Genomic DNA, 13,171 nt, shown 5'->3' with positions numbered 1-13,171 from the left:
AGGTGAGCCTAAAGGGCTTCTTTAATTCTAAGTTATGTATCATTTTTATATAACACTTGACAAGTAACTTTTATGTTGTTTCATTGGGTAGCTTGTATAAAATCATAAACAGACGGACATATATTTGCTTATTCTCACAAGGGCCAAGGACTTGAAGTGAAGAAAAAGAGCCTTCCAATTCCTTTTCAGGACAGTTTGCATAATTACTTTCTGACATCTTGGTGAACAATTTACCCTGCATTCCTCATAATTCATCAAGCCTTTATTCCCATCTTTCTCTTTTTTCTTCTTTTATCAGTTCAAACTGCTGAGGGAGTTGGGGAAGAGGTAGAGATGTGGTGGGGAATTCAGAGAGTTGGAGAGAGAGGAGGAGGAAAAAAGCAGTTAATGCTGGAGTGTTTGAGGGGAGACAGGACTGTGCTAATAATTTAATTCTGAGTTGTGGCCTGCCAGCTTGAAACAGAAAATGTTTCTTTGTATTTACACTACAGAAATCCCCAGTGGGAAAATCTTAAGTGATTAATTGCTGGTAGCAGTCTGTTCTCCCAAACTCTGTGAACTGAGTCTAATATAGTGTCATGAATGTAGACATTCAGTCAGTGTTGGACAAATGAGAGTCCAACACTGAGTTAAAAAATCCTAGGGACCATTGTCTAAATCCTTCAACCTGGTGAATAATGCAGGTGTGTATCATCTTGTTCTCTGCCTAGATTCTGCAGTAATGGGAATCATAGAACTATGAAGAAGGAATTACTTTTCTTTGATTCAGGCAGCAGCTAGTAATCTTAAAAGAGTGCACAGATTGTGCTGAAACAAGCATGGCTGTATAAAACGCTAAGTAAAAATAGTAACGGAAAAAGATTGTAGTGCTGTTACGCTATAGGTAATTTAAGAAATTGACACAATGACAACTACCTGGTAGGTATTTGGAGCAAGTGAGGGAGAAGAGAGAAGAGTGAAGGACTGGGCACTGCCGAAGAGAGAAAGGAACTATTTAAACAAGGTGCTGCCAACTCTAGATTCCCTACAGATATATATTTCCAAAGATGACAGATTTTTGGAGGTGTTTATTTTGGAGCTAATCTTCTGTTTTTCCATTCTACCCCTACTGTATCCTGTATCTTGTACTGCCAGAATTCTGCTAGCTGCTGTGAAGCAGGGCTGTGGCAAGTGGCCAAGTGTGATTAAAAACCTCTTTTTCATTTTAAAACAGAGTATAGATATCAGAATACTTTAAAGAAGTATTTAAAGATAGATTGAATGGAGTGGAAAAAATAGTAAAAACCTAATAAGAAAATTGAAAGTTTTTGATTTGGTTTTGATGGAATAACATTTCTTTTGTAAACAGAATACCAGCTTATGTCTATCTCTGTCAGTTTCTCTTTCTTACCTCGCTTTCCCTGATCTTTGAGTGCTGGGGATAGAAGCTGCTGAGCAGACAGGAAAAATGAGTTTTCTGACCAGAAAGAGGTAGTAGTGATTTTTTGTTTGTTTGTTTGTTTTTGAGGGGATCCCAAGGGTATATGCTGTGTGAGTGTCTCATCTATATGCATGTTAATAATTGGGTTTTGTTTCTTTATTTTGTTCTCATTTTAACCCCAAAGAAAATGAAATTTATTTTTTCCATTTCTAGCTCTGACTTAAGCTTCAAAACAAAATGTTGTTCATGCACAGTTGAGATGATAGAACAGAATTGTAGTATACCATAGTACAGAATTTTGGAATATTCATTTATTAAAAGGAGAATTGAACTCCAGTCAGTACTTTCTTTAATTTTAATATCTCAGACTGCATTAGTTGATTCAGAATCAACTACTAATAGAGTTCATAGCTTGGCCAAGTGCCACAAAGTCTGGTGAGCTTTAGATACATAATGGCTCTCTTTTCAATGATTGCTAGAGCTTTTGGCAGTAAAAGGGGGAAAATGAAAGGGAGCTATGTGTAATAGCTTTCTTGCCTGAAACGAGTATTCTTGGTAAGATTAAAAGTAGAGACAAGCTGAGGCTCTGAGTAACGGATCCGAGGTCACATCACAGCCAGCATCAGAAAGTAGCAGCCCTAATAGAAGAAAAGACAGAAAGTAACTACTGAGGAGCAGGCTCTCAGAGAAGCTCACTTGGAAAGGCCATACCAACGTAGAGGGTTGTTGTTTTTTGGGGGTGGGGATGGGGAAGGTGGATGTCCTTCATAAGGAAATTATGTTGTGTTCAGTCAAACATATAAGGGGAAAGTATTCTTTTTAAATTATGAAGTATGTAATATCTATAAAAACAAGTAGAATAATGTATTTCCTTTAGCTTGAGAAATTAAACAATACAGCTATAATTGCTACCCCAAGTTTCCTTCCTTAATCCTATTTCCTCTCCTGTTTTCCCAAAAGTAACATTCTCTCCAGTTTGGTGTTTCCTGTGCATGTGTTTATGCCATATATATCTCATACAATATTGTAAACATGTTTTAAACCTTATTTAGAAGATATTATACTGTATAATATCCTTATGCAATTTGTTCTTTTTTGCTTAATACTTTATGTAGTTGATACCTGTGGTTCTGATTCATTCATTTTTAACTATGTGGTATTTCTTTCTGTATTGCACATATTTAACTATTCTCCTGTTGACTGAAAGCCTTTTTAGCTGAATATTTTAGGGGGACAGGAAAGAGAAATATGTTATGTCATTTTAAAAGTTAGATTAAGAATGTTGTTTTGACTTTCAAAAAAGCCAGTTTCCTCCTTTGGTGTGGAATGTCCTCATTTATCGTTTTCCTGGGAAAACCCTTTATACTTCCTGAGAGAAGGCGGAGAAGAGTAATGTTTCATTACACAGATGAACGTGTCTTGTACAAAATGCAGAACAGCATCTGCTATATTACAGTGAGCTCATGAGGGACTGAGCTGCAGCAAAAGCTTGGTTAGTTCTATTAAAATTCTCAGATTTTTCAAGCGCAGAGAAGCTGTGAATGAAAACTTGTTGGTATTTATTCATTGTTTCTTTTCTGTGTTTGGAATAATTTGCAATTTGGAACTACCTGCTTTATTTTGTAAAAGGATATGTCACTTATATGGTTAAAAACACAACTGTTCTTGGATTGTGTCATGGTTTTGATGGAGTGAAGGAAAAACAAGGTGTGGGTCTGAGGGGAAGTACTTCTTTTTGAGGAAGGTGGTGTGAAATAAGTATTTGTTTTAGTAATAAATCATATATATATATATATATATATATATATGGCAGTGTATATTCTTTCTTTGTAGTCATTGATTTAAAAGATCTCTGATAAATATTTTTTCTTCCCAGTTTCATGCTGTCTTTTATTTGCAATATCTTTGATATGGTTTGAACAATTTTGCAGAATACACAGTACAGAACTTCATTCAGGTTTCCCTCCAAATGATTTGCCATAATGCATTAACCAGAAATGCTGATGCAGTGAGGGAAACACTAATAAATTGGATGCTTTCCAGGGACTGTAGCGAAGGCAAAGCAAACACAAGCCAAAACTAAGAAGAAAACATTAGTTAGGCACCCAAGATGTAGTCTGGTCAGATATGCTATTAACAGTGAATATCCCATTCTAATTAAATTAATTGAGGCCTGGGCAATTTGAATCACCAGACTGTCTATTAAAAAAGTGACCCAACTTTAAGCATATTAGAATTAAGGGCTAGTGCAAGAATAGTCTTTCGGCTATAATTTATTTAGAATGAAAACTTAAATTATTTGCTTTTTCTTACTGGATGGATTCTGATGCCTCAAGAATGATTAAACTCAACTGTCTGTTTTTTCCATTGTGGTTCTGATGGAAAGGGTGCTGAATGGACCTGCAAGTAAAAGAAGAGTTTTTTGTTTGTTTTGTTTTGGTAGGAATAATTAGATGGAAAGAGGAGAGAGGGTATCGCTAATTAAGAATGGTTTTTGTTTTTTCACTATTGCTATTTTTCTTGCAAATCACACTAATTTTTTTTTTTATATCTTTATTGGAGTATAATTGCTTTACAATGGTGTGTTGGTTTCTGCTTTATAACAAAGTGAATCAGTTATACATATACATATGTTCCCATCTCTCTTCCCTCTTGCGTCTCCCTCCCTCCCACCCTCCCTATCCCACCCCTCCAGGCGGTCACAAAGCACCGAGCTGGAGCTGATCTCCCTGTGCTATGCGGCTGCTTCTCACTAGCTATCTGCCTTACGTTTGGTAGTGTATATATGTCCATGCCTCTCTCTCGCTTTGTCACAGCTTACCCTTCCCCCTCCCCATATCCTTAAGTCCATTCTCTAGTAGGTCTGTGTCTTTATTCCTGTCTTACCCCTAGGTTCTTCATGACATTTTTTTTTCCTTAAATTCCATATGTATGTGTTAGCATACGGTATTTGGCTTTCTCTTTCTGACTTGCTTCACTCTGTATGACAGACTCTAGGTCTATTCACCTCATTACAAATAGCTCAATTTCGTTTCTTTTCATGGCTGAGTAATAATATTCCATTGTATATATGTGCCACATCTTCTTTATCCATTCATCTGATGATGGACACTTAGGTTGTTTCCATCTCCTGGCTATTGTAAATAGAGCTGCAATGAACATTTTGGTACATGACTCTTTTTGAATTATGGTTTTCTCAGGGTATATGCCCAGTAGTGGGATTGCTGGGTCATATGGTAGTTCTATTTGTAGCTTTTTAAGGGACCTCCATACTGTTCTCCATAGTGGCTGAACCAATTCACATTCCCACCAGCAGTGCAAGAGTGTTCCCTTTTCTCCACACCCTCTCCAGCATTTATTGTTTCTAGATTTTTTGATGATGGCCATTCTGACTGGTGTGAGATGATATCTCATTGTAGTTCTGATTTGCATTTCTCTAATGATTAATGATGTTGAGCATTCTTTCATGTGTTTGTTGGCAGTCTGTATATCTTCTTTGGAGAAATGTCTATTTAGGTCTTCTGCCCATTTTTGGATTGGGTTGTTTGTTTTTTTGTTATTGAGCTGCATGTGCTGCTTGCAAATTTTGGAGATTAATCCTTTGTCAGTTGCTTTGTTTGCAAATATTTTCTCCCATTCTGAGGGTTGTCTTTTCATCTTGTTTATGGTTTCCTTTGCTGTGCAAAAGCTTTTAAGTTTCATTAGGGCCCATTTGTTTATTTTTGTTTTTATTTCCATTTCTCTAGGAGGTGGGTCAAAAAGGATCTTGCTGTGATTTATGTCATAGAGTGTTCTGCCTATGTTTTCCTCTAAGAGTTTGATAGCTTCTGGCCTTACATTTAGTTCTTTAATCCATTTTGAGCTTATTTTTATATATGGTGTTAGGGAGTGATCTAATCTCATACTTTTACATGTACCTGTCCAGTTTTCCCAGCAACACTTACTGAAGAGGCTGTCCTTTCTCCACTGTACATTCCTGCCTCCTTTATCAAAGATTAGGTGACCATATGTGCGAATCACACTAATTTTTTTCCACAAATTATTTCACCCATAAATAGTGTAGGTATGGAGAGAGGAGATAGGTATGTAAACAGGCTTTTAAAAATTGCTGTTCTTGTTTTTGAATGATCTCTGACTAATTGGCCAAGAGTCAAGCATGTTAAAACAGGACTCCTGGGCTTCCCTGGTGGCGCAGTGGTTGAGAGTTCGCCTGCCGATGCAGGGGACAGGAGTTCGTGCCCTGGTCCGGGAAGATCCCACGTGCTGCGGAGCGGCTGGACCCGTCAGCCATGGCCGCTGAGCCTGCCCGTCTGGAGCCTGTGCTCCGCAACGGGAGAGGCCATAACAGTGAGAGGCCCGCATGCTGCAAAAAAAAAAAAAAAAAAAACAAGTCTCCTAAACCAGAGAGTTGTATAGCTAGGCAAGTGAATTGGATTTTTTTATTTTAACTGTACCAAGATTTCTAAGTTTTGTAAACTTGTTTCTGAAATTAATGAAAGTTGCTGAACGAACCTGGGTAGCCTGAGACTTCTATTGCCAGGGACCCCTTAAGTTTTTTAAAATATTTCTTATTTCTTCATAGTTTATCAGGGTTCTATCTGTTTTTCAAATGCTGTAAGGGTAGAGGTGGGGTGAAAAAAAATTCCCCTTAATACTATTTCTAGAAGTATTGATTTATGAGTTGTTGCTTCAAATTCTCTGTTTTTATTTCTCTATGAGCCTACTATGTGGTTTTCTAGGATTTAATACTTTCTTTCCTTGAAGAAAAAAAGTATTATTTCAGAGTTTCTCATAACCAGTCTGGATTTATTCTAGGTTATAACTCATATTCTTTTAGAAGTGCCCTCTTGTCCTAAGGGTCACTTGTAATAACCAGCAGCTAAGAATGGCTTAAACAAGAGATTTTCAGACATTCTTTGAGAGATTTTCAGACTTTCTTTTCTTTTTTGGCATTATATGCTGAGGTACCCATGTCAGCAGGCTCAGGAAGGCCTTTACCTTTGACATTGACTTTACTTTTTTCTATTCTTTTAGGTCTTTCACTACCATTCCTACAGTGGTTGGCAAGATATCGTTTCCACCTCACTCTCCATGTACCATGCCAGTGACATCTTAGCTGCTAGAGTGTGGAGCTGGACTGTGGGAGTCAAGTAAGTGCCTTTTTTACTATTTGGCATGGTTTTTGCTTACTTTGCAAAGCCATGGAGAGGAACTCGAACTCCTTAAGATTAGTTTTTAAAAAGGCACTTGCTTGATCCTTGTGGGCCGGCTCTTTGCTCCAGCCTGCTATTGAATACCTGGTAGCTGACATGATGCTGCATTTAGCAAGGTGACTTATCACAGAATGGAACATTTTTACTAAGGTAGACCCTAAGGGAGGATAGATCTGATCTTGGCTTGATTAGACCATTTATAGCGATGAGCAACCCCTGTCCCATCCCAGAATGAATCAGAGCTTCTACATTAGCACAAACAGTTAGTTAGTCTGGCCTCCTGGAAATTTAACAGGTATGGATGACCAAGCGTCTGCTGGTCTAAACCACTTGAGTTATGTGGAAACTGAACAGCTCTCCCAGGGAAGCCAATGACCTTGGCAATTTTCTGAATTTATTTAGCTTACTATAAGGAAGAAGTGACTGTTGGTGTTAATGAGGTTTGGGTTTCTGTATTTACTGCTAAAGTTGCTAAAACCTGGTATTTTACTTTTGCAGGTCACCTTGTAAATTTTGCCTATGTAAATTAACACCCCCCCTGTTATGTCATTAACAACCATGTAAGGGAGAGTGTTTTCCTGCTCTGTCTTAGGTATTGGTGATGTGACCTGTTCACGCAGGGGAAACTTGAACATTCTCAGGTATGTGAAGATCCTGATTCATAAGCATTTTCACCCTGCAAGCAAAACACAGTTTATTTCAGTGTGCACTCATGTTGTAGTTTTACAAAATCAATCTTGCCAATTGATTTTCTTGCCCTTGATATTACAGAATAGGGATTGGCAAACTACAGCCGAGACAACTGCTTGTTTTTGTAAATAAAGTATTATTGGAAGAGATACATTTGTCATTTACATGTTGTCTATGACTGCTTTTGCACTGCAGCAAGAGTTGAGTTGCAACAGAGCCCATGTGACCCACAAAGCCTAAAATACCTGACTCTTAAAGAAAACGTTTGATTTCTGCTATAAAAGAACCAAACTTCAAGTTGTATTTAGATATAAACTTGGTAGAACCACAGTTGAATTCATTAGGTAGCAGATTAGGGATAGAACTAAAGCTAGAAGCTAGGTCTCCTGCCTCGTTGCCCAGGGTTCCTTCTACTAGGCCGTATACCATGTTAGGGCTACTTGTTTTCCCTACTAGCTGTAAGGCACAGTCTTTTTCCTTTATTTTCCATGAAGTAAAAGCAAAGACTCAATGATTTAAACCACAAAGAAATGATATATTGGAGAATTGACCTTACTTGGAGTTTAGATACTTTTATCATTTGACGATAACTGGGGAATTGCTTCTTAATGAATCACTAAGTGCTTGTAGTGTATACTCAAAAAAGGTTAGGTTAGTTGGAATAAAAAGAAGTTTGAGCCTTAATAATAATTTTATAGCTAGGAGCAAAACTAAAATTGGCGCAGATAGAATGCTTCCTTCATGTAACTATGTGTCTAAGCTCACAGATAGCAGGATTGTATGTATGCGTGTGTGTATGTATGTCTGTATGGGTGTCTTTCAGCTCTCAGAGTGCACTTGGATTGCATTCTGAGAAGAGTTTAGCAGGTGTATTACAATCTGCAGATTACGTTACAGAGTTTTAAATGGAGTTTTAAAAATAAATTTTATTTTAAAACAGTTTTGGATTTACAGGAAAATGTACACAGAATTCCCATATATACCCTATCCCCATTTCCCCTATTATTAACATCTTACATTAGTATGGTACATTTGTTATAATTAATGAACCTATATATACATATTTTTGTAATGAACCAATATTGATACATTATTATTAACTAAAGTCCATGCTTTATTCAGATTCCCTTAGTCTTTGCATAATATTCTTTTTCTGTTCCGGGATTAAATGAATTTTTATTAGTGTGTTCACTGGTGTAGAAGGCATTTATATGACCACCTGAAGGTTAAACTAGTTTTGAAGTCTCTTTCAATTTCCAGGGGTGTGATTAAATGAGTACAGGCTTAACTACTGCAGAGTTCTGACTTGTAACATTTATATTCTGTAACTTGTCAGGAAGGTGGTTACTTTACCTTATTGGTAATAATGGCTTTTCAGTTGTTGATCCTAAATTTTTAGCATCATCAATTCTAGAAAGGATAAGACAGACTTGGTTACTTCTGTTATTGTCACATGCAGAATTGCTGGTGAAAATATTCAAAAGTAAATTGCTTTCTTTGGAAGCAGTGTGGGTCAACTGTCCTATTTCAGTATGTTTATCCTTCTGAAAGTAGTTTTTGAAGTCAGCACCTTCTGATGAATCATTAATCATTCAAATTTCTCTTTAAAGACCTTAAACTATTTTCTTCCTTAAGTTTATTAGTTATCTACCAAAGTTAAACACATGGATGTTCTGTGACTTAGCATTTCCACTTCTAGATTTATATACAACAAAATTGTGTGCATATCGGCACCAGAAGAGATGGACAAAATGTTCATAGCGGGCCTAATTGTAGTAGTCCAAACTGGAATTTTCCTAATGCCTATCAACAGTAGAATGGGTAGATACGTTTCTGGCATAATCACACAATGAATGTTAAACATTGGTCACAGTGAACAAGGAACAGCTATATATAATAATATGTGAATCTCACAAATACAATATTGAGCAAAAGAACCGGGACACTAAAGAGTGTCCATTTACATAAATTTCAAAAACAGATAAAACTATCTGTGGTGTCAGGAGATTGAATACGCTTGTGGGAGATGGAGAAAGTGTTTGGATTGGGATATGAAGGGGCTTTCATGAGGTGCTAGTAATGTTCTGTTTCTTGTTTTGAGTGCTGGTTACGTGGGTGTGTTCACTTTGTGAAAATTCACCAAGCTTATATATTTTTCTGTATTTATGTTATTCTTCAAAGAAAAAAGTGTACAAAAGTAATAGCAACTCTGAAAAACACACACAGAAAATTCACTGCTAACATTTGAGGGTTATATGGAGAAAAAAACTGAACAAATTAACCTTATATCCTAGAATATATGGTGTCTGAATTATAGGGTTATCAAAGTGTCATTGTGTTACTGGAGCTGTTATAGTCCTCTTTGTATAATGAGATGAATAAAGTAGGTGTTAATGGCTGCTCTTTATTGTAACAAGGTTTGGGGAATGCCTCAGAAAAGACATCTTTTCTATTTAGTCTGTATTAGAAAGAGAAACCAAGGCACAATGTCCATCAATTCTTTTTTTAAAAATTTTTAAACTAATTTAATTTATTTTTTATACAGCAGGTTCTTATTAGTTATCTATTTTATACATATTAGTATATACATGTCAATCCCAAGCTCCCAATTCACCCCACCCCCACCACTTTCCCCCCTTGGTGTCCATATGTTTGTTCTCTACATCTGTGTCTCTATTCCTGCCTTGCAGAGCAGTTCATCTGTACCATTTTTCTAGGTTCCACATATAAGCGTTAATATAGGATATTTGTTTTTTTCTTTCTGACATACTTCACTCTGTATAACAGTCTCTAGATCCATCCATGTCTCTGCAAATGACCCAATTTTGTTCCATTTTGTGGCTGAGTAATATTCCACTGTATGTGTGTACCACTTCTTCTTTATCCATTCATCTGTTGATGGTCATTTAGGTTGCTTCCATGACCTAACTATTGTAAATAGTGCTGCAGTGCACATTGGGGTGCATGTGTCTTTTTGAATTATGGTTTTCTCTGGGTATATGCCCAGTAGTAGGATTGCTGGGTCATATGGTAGTTCTGTTTTTAGCTTTTTAAGGAACCTCCGTACTGTTCTCCATACTGGCTGTATCAATTTACATTCCCACCAACAGTGCAAGAGGGTTCCCTTTTCTCCACACCCTCTCCAGCATTTGTTGTTTGTAGATTCTCTGATGATGCCTGTTCTCACCGGTGTGAGGTGACACCTCATTGTAGTTTTGATTTGCATTTCTCTAATAATTAGTGATGTTGAGCAGTTTTTCACGTCCTTCTTGGCCATCTGTATGTCTTTGGAGAAATGTCTATTTAGGTCTTCTGTCCATTTTTTGATTGGGATTTTTGTTTTATTAATATTGAGCTGCATGTGCTGTTTATATATTTTGGAGATTAATCCTTTGTCCGTTGATTCGTTTGGAAATATTTTTTCCCATTCTGAGGGTTGTCTTTTCATCTTGTTTATGGTTTCCTTTGCTGTGCAAAAGCTTTGAAGTTTCATTAGGTCCCATTTGTTTATTTTTGATTTTATTTCCATTACTCTAGGAGGTGGATGAAAAAAGATCTTGCTGTGATTTATGTCATAGAGTGTTCTGCCTGTGCTTTCCTCTAAGAATTTCATAGTGTCCGGTCTTACATTTAGCTCTCTAATCTATTTTGAGTTTAATTTTGTGTATGGTGTTAGCGAGTGTTCTAATTTCATCCTTTTACATGTAGCTGTCCAGTTTTCCCAGCACCACTTATTGAAGAGACTGTCTTTTCTCCATTGTATATCCTTGCCTCCTTTGTCATAGATTAGTTGAACATAGGTGCGTGGGTTTGTCTCTGGGCTTTCTATCCTGTTCCATTGATCTGTATTTCTGTTTTTGTGCCAGTACCATATTGTCTTGATTACTGTAGCTTTGCAGTAGAGTCTGAAGTCAGGGAGTCTGATTCCTCCAGCTCTGTTTTTTCCCCCCAAGACTGCTTTGGCTATTCGGGGTCGTTTTTGTCTCCATACAAATTTTAAGATTTTTTCTTTTAGTTCTGTAAAAAATGCCACTGGTAGTTTGCTAGGGATTGCATTGAATCTGTAGATTGCTTTGGATAGTATAGTCATTTTCACATTATTGATTCTTCCAATCCAAGAACATGGTATATCTCTCCGTCTGTGTCATCTTTGATTTCTTTCATCAGTGTCTTATAGTTTTCTGAGTACAAGTCTTTTACCTCCTTAGGTAGGTTTATTCCTAGATATTTTATTCCTTTTTTTGCAATGGTAAATGGGAGTGTGTCCTTAATTTCTCTTTCTGATATTTCATTGTTAGTGTATAGGAATACAGGAGATTTGTGTGCATTAATTTTGTATCCTACAGCTTTACCAGATTTATTGATTAGCTCTAGTAGTTTTCTGGTGGCATCTTTAGGATTCTCTATGTATGGTATCATGTCATCTGCAAACAGTGACAGTTTTACTTCTTCTTTACCAGTTTGTATTCTTTTTATTTCTTATTCTTCTCTGATTGCTGTGGCTAGGACTTCTAAAACTATGTTGAATAATAGTGGCGAAAGTGGACATCCTTGTGTTGTTCTTGATCTTAGAGGAAATGCTTTCAGTTTTTCACCTTTGAGAATGATGTTTGCTGTGGGTTTGTCTTATATGGCCTTTATTATGTTGAGGTAGTTTCCCTCTATTCCCACTTTTTTATCATAAATGGGTGTTGAATTTTGTCAAAAATATTTCTGCATCTATTGAGATGATCATATGGTTTTTATTCTTCAGTTTGTTAATATGGTGTATCAGATTGATTGATTTGCATATATTGAAGAATTCTTGCATCCCTGGGATAAATCCCACTTGATCATGGTGTAGGATCCTTTTAATGTGTTGTTGGATTTTGTTTGCTAGTATTTTGCTGAGGATTTTTGCATCTGTATTCATCAGTGATATTGGCCTGTAGTTTTCTCTTTTTGTGACATCTTTGTCTGGTTTTGGTATCAGGGTGATGGTGGCCTCATAGAATGAGTTTGGGAGTGTTCCTGTTTCTGCAATATTTTGGAAGAGTTTGAGAAAGATAGGTGTTAGCGCTTCTCCAAATGTTTGATAGAATTCACCTGTGAAGCCATCTGGTCCTGGACTTTTGTTTGTTGGAAGATTTTTAATCACAGTTTCAATTTCATTGCTTGTGATTGGTCTGTTCATATTTTCTATTTCTTCCTGGTTCAGTTTTGGAAGTTTATACCTTTCTAAGAATTTGTCCATTTCTTCCGGGTTGTCCATTTTATTGTCATAGAGTTGCTTGTAGTAGTCTCTAACGATGTTTTGGATTTCTGTGGTGTCGTAACTTCTCCTTTTTCATTTCTAATTTTATTGAGTTGAGGCTTTTCCCTCTTTTTCTTGATGAGTCTGGCTAAAGGTTTATCAATTTTGTTTTTCTTTTCAACGAACCAGCTTTTAGTTTTATTGATCTTTGCTATTGTTTTCTTTGTTTCTATTTCATTTATTTCTGGTCTGATCTTTATGATTTCTTTCCTTCTACTAACTTTGGGTTTTGTTTGTTCTTCTTTCTCTAGTTCCTTTAGGTGTAAATTTAGATTCTTTATTTGAGATTTTTCTTGTTTCTTGAGGTAGGATTGTATTGCTATAAACTTCCCTCTCAGAACTGTTTTTGCTGCATCTCATAGGTTTTGGATCATCGTGGTTTTGTAGTAATTTGTCTCTAGGTATTTTTTGATTTCCTCTTTGATTTCTTCAGTGATCTCTTGATTATTTAATAATGTATTGTTTATCCTCCATATGTTTGTGGTTTTTACGTTTTTTTCCCTGTAAATGATTTCTAATCTCATAGTGTTGTGGTTGGAAAAGATGCTTGATATG

The 13,171-nt window shown here is 36.5% G+C and overlaps 1 protein-coding gene across 4 annotated transcripts in view; it reads left to right on the top strand.

The window, feature by feature from the left end:
* MCU (mitochondrial calcium uniporter) overlaps positions 1–13,171 on the top strand; it is a 202,763-nt gene that overhangs the window by 13,413 nt on the left and 176,179 nt on the right. The window contains exons 2-3 of one of the 4 annotated variants that reach the window (XR_003437879.1): positions 6,455–6,570; positions 7,226–7,274. The exons of the other annotated variants lie outside the window; for them this stretch is intronic. The gene's annotated coding sequence lies outside the window, so the exon portion shown is untranslated. The remainder of the gene's footprint in view (positions 1–6,454; positions 6,571–7,225; positions 7,275–13,171) is intronic. 4 annotated transcript variants of the gene reach the window in all.

This window comes from Aethalodelphis obliquidens, unplaced genomic scaffold (assembly GCF_003676395.1).
Source record: "Aethalodelphis obliquidens isolate GAN/ISIS:26980383/991018 unplaced genomic scaffold, ASM367639v1 scaffold37, whole genome shotgun sequence".
Taxonomy (NCBI): domain Eukaryota; kingdom Metazoa; phylum Chordata; class Mammalia; order Artiodactyla; family Delphinidae; genus Aethalodelphis; species Aethalodelphis obliquidens.
Note: the sequence above shows the minus strand (reverse complement) of the source record. Positions and strands in the feature narration are given on the sequence as shown.